This window comes from Dama dama, chromosome 3 (assembly GCF_033118175.1).
Source record: "Dama dama isolate Ldn47 chromosome 3, ASM3311817v1, whole genome shotgun sequence".
NCBI classification, from domain to species: Eukaryota; Metazoa; Chordata; class Mammalia; order Artiodactyla; family Cervidae; genus Dama; species Dama dama.
Genome location: NC_083683.1, coordinates 31,620,098 through 31,634,567, shown reverse-complemented (window position 1 = coordinate 31,634,567; position 14,470 = coordinate 31,620,098).

Sequence of the window (14,470 nt, the reverse complement as noted above, 5' to 3'; positions counted from 1 at the left end):
AGAAAAAAAATAAATTAGGACTTAGAAAGACTGAAACTGTTAGTCTTCAGTTGCTCAGTAGTGTCTAACTCTTTGCGACCCATAGTCTGCCGGGCTCCTCTGTCCATGGAATTTTCCAGGCAAGAATACTGGAGTGGGTAGCCATTCTCTTCTCCAGGGGATCTTCCTGACCTAGCGATCGAAACTGGGTCTCCCACATTCCAGGCAGAATCTTTACCTTCTGGGTCACCAGTGAAGCTCAGTCCAAAATTAGGACTTAACTTCTCCTTTAACATTCATAGTTAGTTTAAAAAGTCTTGCTATACCTAGGAGGTAACCAAAATTTGTCAAAGGAAATCTGTTAACATGATGGAAGTATTAGATAGTGATTATTTAAAAGAAGCACCAATACTTGGTTTTATGGAGCCTACTGTAAAGAAGACAAAGAAGGTTTATAAAGATCTTCAAATAAGAAGTGATGCAAGGCAATCAATGAACCATCCTTTTTCTCTAGGAAACAGTGTATATATTAGAGCAGAGCTTAATTATCCAAGACCAAAATAAGAAAGGAAGATCTAACTTTGAAATTTTAAGGATTCCAGCAATTTATATTTATTCTAGTGAGATATTTAAGACAATGTGAAAATTTGGTTGTCTACTTATAAAATCTTACTATTGGAGCAGATTCTAGTGTTCTGTGAATGATATCCTATCCATCTTGCTACTATCAGTGCTTTTTAGCCCCAAACCACCAGGAACACACCTGTAGTTAAATCAGTTTAACACTGGTTGCAGTGAGAGAGAATGTTCTGGGAACCACGGCACATCTCAGTAACAGGAAATAACTTGAACAATTTAAGCATCAACTGAGTAATTTGGTGAAAGAAGCAGAGGAGTTTTGCTCTCAACTGGATATTATGAGACAGCAGGGACATATTGTGATTAGAAATATCAATAAATCTTACCTCCATGGAACACAGACTAAGGTGAGAATAAATATATAACAGGTAAAGTAGTAGTCACTCATTTAGTAATAGAGAGGGGGATGTTTGATATTTTGTGGGTTGTTCAGTGATCTATCATGAAGTGGATGTTTCATGAGATTGTTTATGTCCAACAGGAGCACGCCATGACTTAACTTTAAGCAGCAGATAAACATGTAATGATGGGACGGCTTAGCTGTGAGTCTCAGATTTGTTGCCCAATATCCAGTGTCCAGGGCTGCTTTTTTCTCCCCCCACACTACATATTTAGCACTAAGTAGCATTTAAAAAAATAGGGAAGGTGGAGTTTCTTTGTTTTTTAACAAAATCGCTTTTTAGAAAGAATAGGGTGATATTAGGTAGTCTGCATATTTTAAAGAAAATTGCATAATTGCTGTACTTTTCATTAGCTAAAATATTGAGCAATATATTTTCTGAACTCAATTAAATGATTTCTCCATTTGACATTTATAAGAAATTATCATTTTTGTTCCTTGTATGAACTGTGTGGTTACATGAAAATTGTTTTCTGATAGTTCTACAGAATTGCATACCATTTCATAAGTACTTACGAGAATTTACCCTGAAGACTCATCAGAAAATCGGGCCAACCTCCTTAAACTGATTTGTTGGTGTATTACACTATATGAGGAGGATTTATCACTGGTTGAAACAGAGCATTAGAAAAGGTAAAGACTCCCTGGAATAAAATAAGAGCAAAAAAGTTAGTACTTGAGCACATTCCTTAAGGAAATTATTATCAGCTCTGACTTTGGGGAGCCATTATGAAAACTACAAGGACTATCAAATGGATTTGATTTTAAAAACAACTCATATTTGATTTCACAATATAGAGAATAGTTATCAAAGGTTTTATTCCTTCAGTCCATATTAGGATAAGGCAGGGTAAGAAATGTTGCCTCACTAGCAAAAAGTGAAGCCAAAGTCATTCAATGTAATTACTTTGTGATATATTTTATTCGTGCTTTTACTTAAGCAATGCTTCAGAAATGATTCTATGAGGCAAGGCAAGTGAGTCCAGCCATTTTCAATACAGTAATCATGTTTTCATTGCTCTTTTTTTTTTTTTTTTCTTTTCTGAGACTAGAATTACAATCTTAATTTACAACAAAGTTTTGTTATTTAAATTACTAAAATGTTACCTGCATCTGGGCTAAATTAAGATGAGTTATATCCAGATATCTCTACTTTCTACCTCACAAAGATGATGTATGTGCATACTCAGTCACTCAGTCATGTCCAACTTTTTGCTACCCTATGAACTGTAGCCCACCAGACCCCTCTCTCCATGGAATTCTCCAGGCAAGAATACTGGAGTGGGTTGCCAGGCCTTCCTCCAGGGGATTTTCCTGATCCAGAGATGAAACCCATGTCTTCTATGTCTCCCGCATTGTAGAAGGATTCTTCTACCTACCAGGCCACCTGGGAAGCCCCACAAAGATGATATCTTTTGCCAAATCTGCATATTTACATAAAATAACACTGACATCTCAGAATAATGAGAAATAACTTTCAATAAAATTCTTTGAACTTCTGAATCTCAGGTAAATTTCATTTTAGGCAAAATTATTATTTTCATGTTGTGTGGGATTAGTGTCGATTATAGTGACTGAATTAGTTTGTAAGATTTTTGCAAGTTATCTTTAAAATTAAAAACAATACTGTAGTATATAAATGGAAGGATTCGTGATTTGCAAAGAATAATATGATCTCCACTCTAGCAGATGCCAAACTTACCAAAATTCATTTTTATTATTCAAATATATTTCATTAAAAGATATACCCATTTTCAAAGCTGGACAAATATTTTCCAGGACATAGTCCTTAGAACTCTCCCTGGTGTCATGGTCTGTTTCATCAAAGACACTTCCTTCAGAGCAGCACAGAATAGAAGTCACTTTCTTTGAGGCTTGAAGTGTCTGACTGAAGTACAGAGCTGAGTGCCTAATTCTGAAATTTGTTTTCAGTTCGACTGTTCCTTCCCATAATTTGTTATTATTACTGTCCTCTGAATGATTCTAGTGGTGGAGTTATTCAAGTAGAACAAAATGAAACAAAAAACAAAAAAGCAAAACAAATAATACTTTCCCAGGCTGGGTTCTCAGAAAGTTGACTCTGAGATGTTGATTAGTGTATGGGAGGTTTATTAAGTTCACACTTTCAAGATCAATGCCTGTTGGAAGAGGTGATGAAGAAAGAGTGGGCAGAGGAGGAAGATGAACTCGGATGGGGTCGCAATAGAGGTGGGGGATGAGGTATTTCTTCAGAATTTTCCCCAGTGGGGTGAGGAGACTTGGCTTTATTAACCCTCATAATGAATAGGCATCTTTGGGAGTCACCCTCAAGTGGGCATGTGAGCTTGTGGAAGGTCACCCTCCTAAGTTAAGGTAGTGTGCACACCTGCAGGCCTCACTTCCTGAAGGGGGGTCTGGTGGCCCATCCGAGGTACTCCTGAACTCAGGCTAGCTATCCTTCACATTTGGTTCTACAGATATAAAAGTTATTTTTGCCTCTGATCAAAATTACTTCATTACAAAATATATATAAATATATATATGTGTGTGTGTATATATATATAATGCACCTTTTAAGAAACTAGATTTCAAATTTTATTTTGTAATAAATATGAACATCTCCATTTTATTCACATCCTGTTAGAGGGGTTTAGTGAGAGTTTGTCTATTCTGCATACAGTTGCATCAGTTCAGTTCAGTTCAGTCACTCAGTCATATCTGACTCTTTGCGACCCCATGGACTGCAGCACGCCAGGCCTCCCTGTCCATCACCAACTCCCAGAGCTTACTCAAACTCATGTCCATTGAGTCGGTGATGCCATCCAACCATCTCATCCTCTGTCTTCCTCTTCTCCTCCCGCCTTCAATATTTTAGGGTCTTTTCCAATGAGTCAGTTCTTCACATCAGGTGGCCAAACTATTGGAGTTTCAGCTTCAGCATCAGTCCTTCCAATGAATAATCAGGACTGACTTCCTTGAGGATGCACTGGTTGGATCTCCTTGCTGCCCAAGGGATTCTCAAGAGTCTTCTCCAACACCACATAGTTACTACATTAAAACATGGCATATAAAAATAAATAAATAAATAAATAATGTAGATACTTGTGATTCTAAGTCATTCCATTTTCTGAATATAACAAATTGTACAAAATTTATGTTTTGAGGGTTGTAGAAGGTTCTAGGTTTAAAAGTTGAAAAAAAAGTTAAAGTTAATAAACTGTTTAAAAACAGTTAAAAAGCAGGAAGTTAGCAAGCAGTTTTTGTGGGTGATGAAAAAAACCTTGGTTAGTCATCATGAAACACATAAAAAGCACCACTGGGAAATATGGAAAACTCTGAAGTACAAAATATGCAGCTAAGTTATGTTGAACTGTTAAATGTTTCAAGATTGTATAATGAAAAAATATTTTCACTAATATAAAAACCCTAAACTGGGGAATTCCCTGGTGGTCCAGTGGTTAGGACTTTTACTGCCATGGGTCCAGGTTCCACTCCTGGCCTGGGAACTATGATCCCTGCAGCCAAAAAACATAAACTCAAACTATATATAACATACCATGTCTTGATCTCCAAAACAGGTAGGAATTAGGCAATTTCTCCATGAAAACAGCAATTTCTACCATTTCCAGGAACAAGAATGATTCTTCTCACTCATTAAATAAGGATATTAGTAACAGTCACATTGAGTTATGGTGAGATTCAACTAGATAATTCATGGAAAGTGCTGAATACCATGCCTGATATACTATGATTATTAAATAATGTTAATGTTTATTTTTATTTTTGTTTCTGGGAAAGTTTTATCACAGCAGTGTAAAAAATGTTAATATGGATCGAGGCATTCTATGACCTATTTGATAGTGACTTTTAAAGTTCATATCCTCCAGTGCTAAACTCTCAGTCCAAAAACAAAATTTAAGATGTTTGTTTTAACTTTTATTTCTGACTATGAAAAAATTTCACAAAATGTGTTCTTTAACTTTTAATAGACACTCAGCATATTCTAAATATAATATTTGCAATGTTCTCTGATGTAACCAGATTTAAGATATTGTTTGGTCATATTGTTTTGTGAAGACTACATATTGAAATAACCAAGAAGTTTGTTTATGAATAAAGTTATCAGTCAGTCAGTTCAGTTGCTCAGTCGTGTCTGACTCTTTGCCATCCCATTGACTGCAGCATGCCAGGCTTCCCTGTCCATCACCAACTCCTGGAGCTTACTCAAACTCAATCTCCATTGAGTCTGTGATGCCATCCAACCATCTCAGCCTCTGTCATCCCCTTCTCCTGCCTTCAATCTTTCCCAGCATCAGGGTCTTTTCCAGTGAGTCAGTTCTTCACATCAGATGACAAAACTATTGGAGTTTAAGCGTCAGCATCAGTCCTTCCAATGAATATTCAGGACTGATTTCCTTGAGGATGGATTGGTTGTATCTTCTTGCTGTTCAAGGGACTCTTAAGAGTCTTCTCCAACAACACAGTTCAAAAGCATCATTTCTTCGGTGCACAGCTTTCTTTATAGTCCAACTCTCACATCCATACATGACTACTGGAAAAACCATAGCTTTGATTAGATGGACCTTTGTTGGCAAAGTACTATCTCTGCTTTTTACTATCCTGTCTAGGTTGGTCATAACTTTTCTTCCAAGGAGCAAGTGTCTTTTAATTTCATGGCTGCAGTCACCATCTGCAGTGATTTTGCAACTCAAGAAAATAAAGTCTGTCTCTGTTTCCACTGTTTCCCCATCTATTTGCCATGAAGTGATTGGACCAGATGCCATGATCTTACTTTTCTGAATGTTGAGCTTTAAGCCAACTTTTTCACTCTTCTCTTTCACTTTCATCAAGAGGCTCTTTGGTTCTTCTTTGCTTTCTGCCATAAGTGTGATGCCATCTGTGTATCTGAGGTTATTGATAATTCTCCTGGCAATCTTGATTCCAGCTTGTGCTTCATCCAGCCCATCATTTCGCATGATTTACTCTGCATATAAGTTAAATAAACAGGGTGACAATATACAGCCTTTATGTACTCCTTTCCCAATTTGGAACCAGTCTGTTGTTCCACGTCCAGTTCTAACTGTTGCTTCTTGACCTGCATTTCTCAGGAGGCAGGTCAGGTGGTCTGATATTCCCACCTCTTTCAGAATTTTCGACAGTTTGTTGTGATCCACAGAGTCAAAGGCTTTGGCATAATCAATAAAGCAGAAGTAGATGTTTTTCTGGAACTCTGTCACTTTTTTTGATGATCCAACAGATGCTGACAATTTGATCCCTGGTTCAAATAAAGTTACAGCTCATCTAAATACATTTTAGAAAATGAGCATATTATTTCCTATGAGTATTTGACTGGAAAAAAATATTGAGTACATCCCTACTTTAGCTGCTTTTTCTAGGAATGAGGAGTAACAAAAAATCAAAGTTAAAAAATGATTTTATAAAGAAAAATGGCTGTTTGGGTTGAAGTGAATATAATTTTTAATTATGAGCCTCAGAATTAGGAATTATAAAATATCTAAAAAGATATATAAAACATTGGCACTCTAAATTTTACTCTCTGTTTAAAATCTCTTTCCCTTAATAAGTGTCAAACATAAATCCTTAGCTTTCTTACAGAAGTTCTTTCTCTAGAAAATGTTTCTGGTCAACTTTATATTCTTATGTTATTAGATTACTTAATTCAGGTAAGAATCACTATGGAGATTAGATATCCAAAGGGAAAGTTGAGGAGGCATCACTGTCAGAAAGTTGTTAACCAAGGTTTACTTGGAACCTAAGTAAGCAGTCTGAGTCAGGCCACAATACAAGTAAACATAGAAAGACTGTCTTCTAATAAGACTGGAATGTAGTTATATGCTCAGGATATTTTCCTAAGTAAATAACAAATTCTAACTGAAGTTCATGAGATGGGACTGAGAGAGGAGTGGAGGAAAGAGTTTATTATACATTTCCTGAACATAAACATTTTGGTGGTTTATCCACAGGTTCATTTTCTAGGAAAGGAGGGAATGACTTGTTTGTTTTTATTTTATTTGGATAGGCAGAGAATATTCAGGCAGAGAGGGAGCTCTGACCTTGCAAATGTCATTGTGAGTTGCCAAGGAAATTCTTATCCTTTATGATGTGAAAATTAAGATAATGAAAATCTGTTAAGAAAATAACTTCTTTTTTTTCATTTATTTTTATTAGTTGAAGGCTAATTACCTTACAATATTGTAGTGGTTTTTGCCATACATTGACATGAATCAGCCATGGATTTACATGTGTTCCCCATCCCGATCCCCTCTCCCACCTCCCTCTCCATCCCATCCCTCTGGGTCTTCCCAGTGCACCAGCCCTAAGCACTAGTCTCATGCATCCAGCCTGGGCTGGCGATCTGTTTCACACTTGATAATATTCATGTTTTAATGCTATTCTCTCAGATCATCCCACTCTCACCTTCTCCCACAGAGTCCAAAAGTCTGTTCTATATATCTGTGTCTCTTTCTGTCCTGCATATAGGGTTATCATTACCATCTTTTAAAATTCCATATATATGCGTTAGTATACTGTATTGGTGTTTATCTTTCTGGCTTACTTCACTCTGTATAATCGGCTCCAGTTTCATCCATCTCATTAGAACTGATTCAAATGAATTCTTTTTAATGGCTGAGTAATATTCCATGGTGTGTATGTACCACAGCTTCCTTATCCATTCATCTGCTGATGGACATCTAGGTTGCTTCCATGTCCTGGCTATTATAAACAGTGATGCAATGAACATTGGGGTGCACGTGTCTCTTTCAGATCTGGTTTCCTCGGTGTGTATGCCTAGGAGTGGAAATGCTGGGTCATATGAAAGAACTATTTATTTGATCATGTGTAGGATTGTTTCTGTCAATGTGAATAACTTACTCGTGTATTACAGATTGCTCTATTACTTACATTGTTTATTGCATTGTTATATTCCATCACTTGTCCAATGTTTCAGTTTGAATTCATCTCTAATTAGATGGTTTTGCATTCCTTCTCAAAATCATCAAATATTCTCATATGAAATATGAAATGAGCTTGACTGAGAATCATTTTGTGTGAAATCTGTAGCTCTGAAAGAACTAGATATTTGTGTCTACAGGAGTTGTTTGTTCTTCCTGAAGTCTATTATTTTTCCCAATTGATTTATCTTAAAAATATTAGCTATTTCTGTGAAATGTCCACATCAGCAATAGTTGAATTGACAATGAAACAGATGTGATGTAATTTATGTACTTTGAATTGGTCTCTATGATGAGGGTGGGGAAGGGACAGTGAAGGCACTTGCCAAATGTCAAGTGAGAGAGAAGATGGAGATTCATGAAAGAAAAGAAGAACTAGAGTAAAGAAATCATGCTAAAAGTTTGGTCCTTAGTCCTTCATTTTTATTTCTCCCTAGTTCCCAAGGCAGATGTCTTTTAATCATGTTCTTATACCTCTAAGTAAGTAAGTAAATAAATAAGGGTTTGTCACTCAATCATGTCCGACTCTGCAACCCCATGAAAGCTGGCGGCACTCATGGGACTCCCATGAGACTCATGCAGTTCCCACAAGACTGTAGCCCACCAGGTTCCTCTGTCCATGGGATTTCCAGGCAAGAATACTGGAGTGGGTTGCCATTCCCTTCTCCAGGAGATGAACATTGCAGCAGCATTCCAGCATTGCAGGCAGATTCTTTACCATCTGAGTCACCAGGGAAGCCCTCTTAAACCCACACTCCCACCATTTTCTCTGCCTTGAGAGGAAAAGCTAGACTGGATGAGTGTATACATATAAATCAATTTCATGTTGATATTCCAAAATGATGTTCTATAAAGGATGGGTAGAGGTATAGCTGTGAATATTCTCCTTCAATATTAGAAGTTATAAACTCATACTCTTTACAGGTTTGTTGCTTTAGTTTTGTCTTTCTTTTGTTTGTACTTTAGTTGACTTTATTATAAATAATTGTTTTGATTCTGTTTTCCAATATTTTGGAGAATCCTGCGCACATTGTCTTCTCCTAGAGGTGCTGCTTTGCTCCCAAAGATGTACTACTTCAGATTTGGCCTTAGATCATTTTATTGTATTAAGATATCATAAGGTACAGGAAACTGTACATAGAATATAAATAATTTCCAATATCCTGAGATTAGGATAGATTGGCTGTGATAGCAGCCATAAAGAAAACACTGTCCTTGGTGCTTAGAAATATTTGGAATTCACGAATTGTAATTTCCTGTGACCACGCTTTTTCTTTACTTGCTGCTTTTGTTTACATTTCTTTGAACAATGAACTTAAAATCAGATTTTAGTCTTTTTATCATGTATGATTCTTAATTCCCCATATCCCAGGAACCCTTGGTCAGAAAGTATACTTAAGAGTGAAAAATTTAATAGTTAATTTAATTCTGCTGGATAGAACAATCTCTTGGTTTTGTGAAAGGCTTTTATGTAAGAGAGACTTCAGTCATGTGTGAGTTGTTTTGTCTCAATGCTGACATGCTGCCAATACACAGAAGATGGAAATCTATTTTGTGAATATAATTGATCTTGAATGAGGTCAAACTGCTTATTTCATTCAAATGTGACGCTAAGTAAACTAGTTAATATGTTCACAGGGCATATACAAATATCTCAAATACACTGTTTATATTCATAAATTAATGTGTTAATGAATTTTCCTCAGCAGGGTTCCATTATACAAATCCCTCTGGGCTTATTATCTGAAATGCCTAATCTGTTAGACACTGTTTGGAGGTGGGGATTATACAAGGTTAGAATTATTAGATTCCTCAGTTCTTTCCTTTGTGTATTGGCATTTTTCCTCCAAGGCATAAAGCATTTTAACTAAAAATATGCTTAAAGATTTCTTTCAATCCAAATCTAGGACATAAAAAAATAGATTGAGTACATTTGAGGATACAAGCAAAATAAAAAGCTGGCTAATTTAGGGCAAACTACACACAAATCAATGCTATAAGGATTTGTTCCATTAAGTAAAAATGTAACTCTATAGAAATATGCTGATATTTTTGTGAAAAAAAAAGATAAATATAACTGAACTAGAAAACAACCAAGTCATACTTAATTATTGTCCTCATTATTTACACATTAAGAAAATTCTTGTAGTGCAACACTTAATATTTGAATTGCTTTACCAGTACTCAGTATTTCTCTATGAGAGAAAAACCTATTTGCCTTTTTAGTAAAGTTTCCATGGTGGCTAGTACATTTTTCCCCAAGTCAACATCTATCATAATACAGTCAAATTTATGCTTAGAGGATTGCTTATTCACTGAGATAGCTGGGCTGAATAAAGAAGAAGGAAGAGTTTAAAGTATTGATACTGATCATTGTTCAGTGTAATGCAGGAAAATAATCATGGAAATCAGAAAGCTTAATCAGAAAAATAAAACCTGTATATAAAATTAATCTCTCAGGAGCTTTAATTATAAACATGGAAAGGCTCAGTACTTCAGTAACTGATACTGATTTGGCTCTGTTGTTTCTCCTTCTTCCTAACAGTCTGATGACATCTCAGTCTGATTTCATAGTTTGTATTCCTGTTTGATTATAATAACTGTCAGCTGTTACCCAGTTTCCTGGCTTAGGAGGAGGAAGGAGCATAGCCTCCCCGATTTCCTTGGTCTCTTCTGGTGTTGCCTGTTAACAACACCTCCTCAGGCAAGAAGTGCTGGGGAACGGCGACTCATGCTGCTTTCCTACAATTTTTGTGGTAAATCTATAAAACACTTTACCTTTCTCATATCCAGAGGCAGAAGAGTCATATTAGATGAAGGAGCAGGGCCTTTCAAAACTTGGCCTTTGAGAAGTTAGTAACTTTAGTCTCAACAGGGTGCTCAATGCCTCTACCATATCCTGCATTCTTTGGCAAACTCTGGAGACAAGACCATATGCCAATCAGTACCTCATACAACCATTGTACCTTGGGGAATATATAGTGAAGGGAGACGGTTGTTAATAAGTGGAAAGCTATATTGCAGCCAAATAAAGACAATACATTTGGAAGTAATTTGAGTCATTAAATCCAAAAACCTAGATTCAATGGCATTCATTCATTCATCTAATCATATATTCACATTTCATTCAACAAATGTATTTCAACTCCTACTATTTGCAAGGCACAGTGAAGGAAGCAAGGAGTCTTTTTTTCAACATAGCTCTTTTTTTCAACAAGCAATGGGTTCAGAAATGGACAATGTTATCTTAGTATCTCAGTATAAACCACGGTATAAAAAAGAGAATAGAATAGAAAAAGCAACTGGTTATACAAGATAGCTTATTAAAAAAGCAACGTAATATCCTTTGGAAGTAATTTTGAATTGCATCAGCTTATGGAACATTTAAGGAATTTGGAAATCAGTCATATATTAGACACACCTTTGCATTATGGGGAGAGGAGAGAAAATTTGTATTAAATTTTAATAATTCTAGGAGTCATAATCTTTAGAGAAGTGAATGAAAGAAAAACAGGGTAAGAAAATACTGCCTTCAAAAAAAAGCAAGAAATGGGAGAAAAAGTAATGTATCTATTCATTCAACAAAAGTAATTATCATCATGTAGGTCAATAGAACACAAATAAGAAAATGGTATTTATAAGCCCATAGGTTTCAACAATTACTCTAAATCCAAGTTAACTTGTCTTTTTAAAACTATAAAACTGTGAAAAAAAAAAAACCTGTGAGACTGAATAAAACATAAAATTCAAATATACACTATTTAAAAGGGACAAACTTTAAATCTAAAGACACAGAAGTGTTAAAAGGAAAGGATGATCAACTTAGCCAATGAAGGGAAGTGTTGCAATACTGCATCAGGCAAAGCAGGTGTTAGGGTAAGACATTTTCAAGAGAAAAGAAGGAACTTTCATAATGATAAAATAGTCCTCCAGGAAGTATCACAATTCTAAATCTACATGCATCCAATAACATAGTTTCAAAATATATAGGGTAAAAAAAAGCTGACACAGTTAGAAGAAAAAAAAATAGATGGATCTGCAATCATAATAGAATACTCTTAAGAGCTGATGAACAAGCAGAAAACCATCAATCAGGATTTAAAGCGTGTGCCATCTCAATTTAACTGGCTTGACCTACTTGACATTATCTATCATGCATATCTGCAGCCCACAATGACAGTAGCTTCTTTCCATGAAGCACCTCATGAAGCATCCTGCAACACTGCACATATCACATGTATTGACACTGTGAGCAAGACTCATCAAATTTCACAGAGTTGCAATATACTCTGTTACCACAGTTAAAGGAAGCTACTAATTAATAAGTGAAAGATAAAGAGAAAAACAGCTAATACATTGTAGAGACATTGATCATAATTTAAGTCCTTTATTTTGATATAGACAAAAGATCAAATTTAAAACTAAAAACCTTCACTATATATATAACATTATAAAAATATTTTTAAATGTCAACGTTTATGATGCAACTTGAGTTAACTTGAAGGCATTTAATTCCTCATACTCAAGCACAGAGGCAGCATTGTGCAGTGGTTAAGCAAACAAGATCAGTATGTTTAGTAGAGTTTTCCATTTAGCATCCTGCTAGCTGCGATCTTAAACAAAGTACTTACTAAACTTCAGTTCGCTGACCTGTAATCCAGGGATAACGATGGTGCTTATGTTACTGTCTGCCTGTGAAGGTTAAAATGATAATGTTGATAAAGTCTGTTACACATAGCAGAACATGTATTTCCAGAGAATTCGGTGGAATGCCTTCAATCCATAATACTTTCCTCTTGTTCATTCTCTCTGATTGTACAGAATGCAATTAGGCAAGGTATTTTTTGGAACTCAGGAGACATGTCCTGGGGCAAGTGTTCTTTACAGCAACACTGTAATAATTCTTTAATATCCTATTTACTACATTTGTTTGCCTTCAGGAAAGTTAAATTCAGAGCAAAATTAAAAGACTGCAATTGTAAACACCCTTCACTTGATAGTAAAAATAGCTCAAAAATTATTTCCTTTTTTGTCTTTTTATTATTTGTATCTGAAACAAACACTATGATAGCTAGGTGAGCTAGGTCCTCTGTTTCTTTGTACAACATTCAAAACTGAAAGTATTAGAAATGTTCACAATAAGCTATAGTGATTTGGGGATGAAAACATCTGACTGTGATGTAATCTCATAAAATAAAATGAACATTTCCTATCAGAATTTCATTGACTTTACCAACAGACTTATTTTAAGACATGCTATTTGACTACCATTACTGTGAAATTGAAAAGGGAAAATTTAATAAAGAAATCTCTGTTGACCTAATATAATGTGAACAATCCCAAAACTTCTAAATAATAAAAATGCCCAAATATGAGAAATTTAAAATTTTTAAAGTGCTAGTTCATATTAATTTTCTATTGCAAGACAATTACCTCAACTTCAGTGGCTTAAAACAGCATCCATTAGCTCAGAGGTCTGTTGGTGAGAAGTTCATGCCTGTGGCTATGACTGGATTCTCTGCCTGGGGTCTTACAGGCTAAAGCCAAATTATCAGAAAGGCTGAGTTCTAGGCTAGAGATTCTGGGGAAGAATCTTCTTCCACTTAATTCTGTCTCTGTATCCCGTCAGTCATTTTTGGAGAGATAGGAGAATGATAAAATGATTGACAAATATAAAAGACTATTCAGAGGTTTAGAATAGCCAATGAAAAAAATAGTTTGAAGATTTACATTACCTGAAAATAGACCTGCCAAAGTTACAGTAACCAAGAAAGTGTAATGTGACCTAAAGGTCAATGAATGGACCAACTGAATGTAATAATGAATCCGGAAATAGAATTGCACATACCCAGTTACTCAAGGAAAATGTAACTGTATGTTGTATAATTGAATCCCTCATGACATTAATGAACTCCTCGTGATGTTAACAGAATCTTTATTCATAATAGTCAAAACCAGGAAACAATACATTCACTTATCATAGTGAATGGATAAACAAATTGTGGTATATCCATACATTGGCATAGTATTCAGCAAAAAAAAAAAAAAAAAAGACCGATTCATACAATAACACACTGAATCTGAAAAATATTATCCTGAGCAAAAATGCCAGACACAAAGAATATATATTGTACTGAGAAAGACTGAGACCCGGGACCCTTTGCTTCAGTGCTGGCATCTGAACAAATGTCTCCTCAAGCTACAAAATACAAAGAAGCTCTAAGAGACCAAAAATAATTGTGTATATGTGCAATTGGACAGATTCTGGACAAAAGATACAAAAAGACAAATAGCCCAACTGCTACTTCTGAAGAACCAGGAGCAAAAGCAGGGTACTATGCATACCTCCTGCATACATCACATAGTGGGTAAGCAAATCACTTAACTTACCCCTCACGCCCGGACCCTGGACACACCCTATCCTCAGCCCATATTAGGAACCAGCTCACTACTCTCTCAGTGAGCCAGCTAGCAAGGGATACTGTTACTTTTTCTTGCT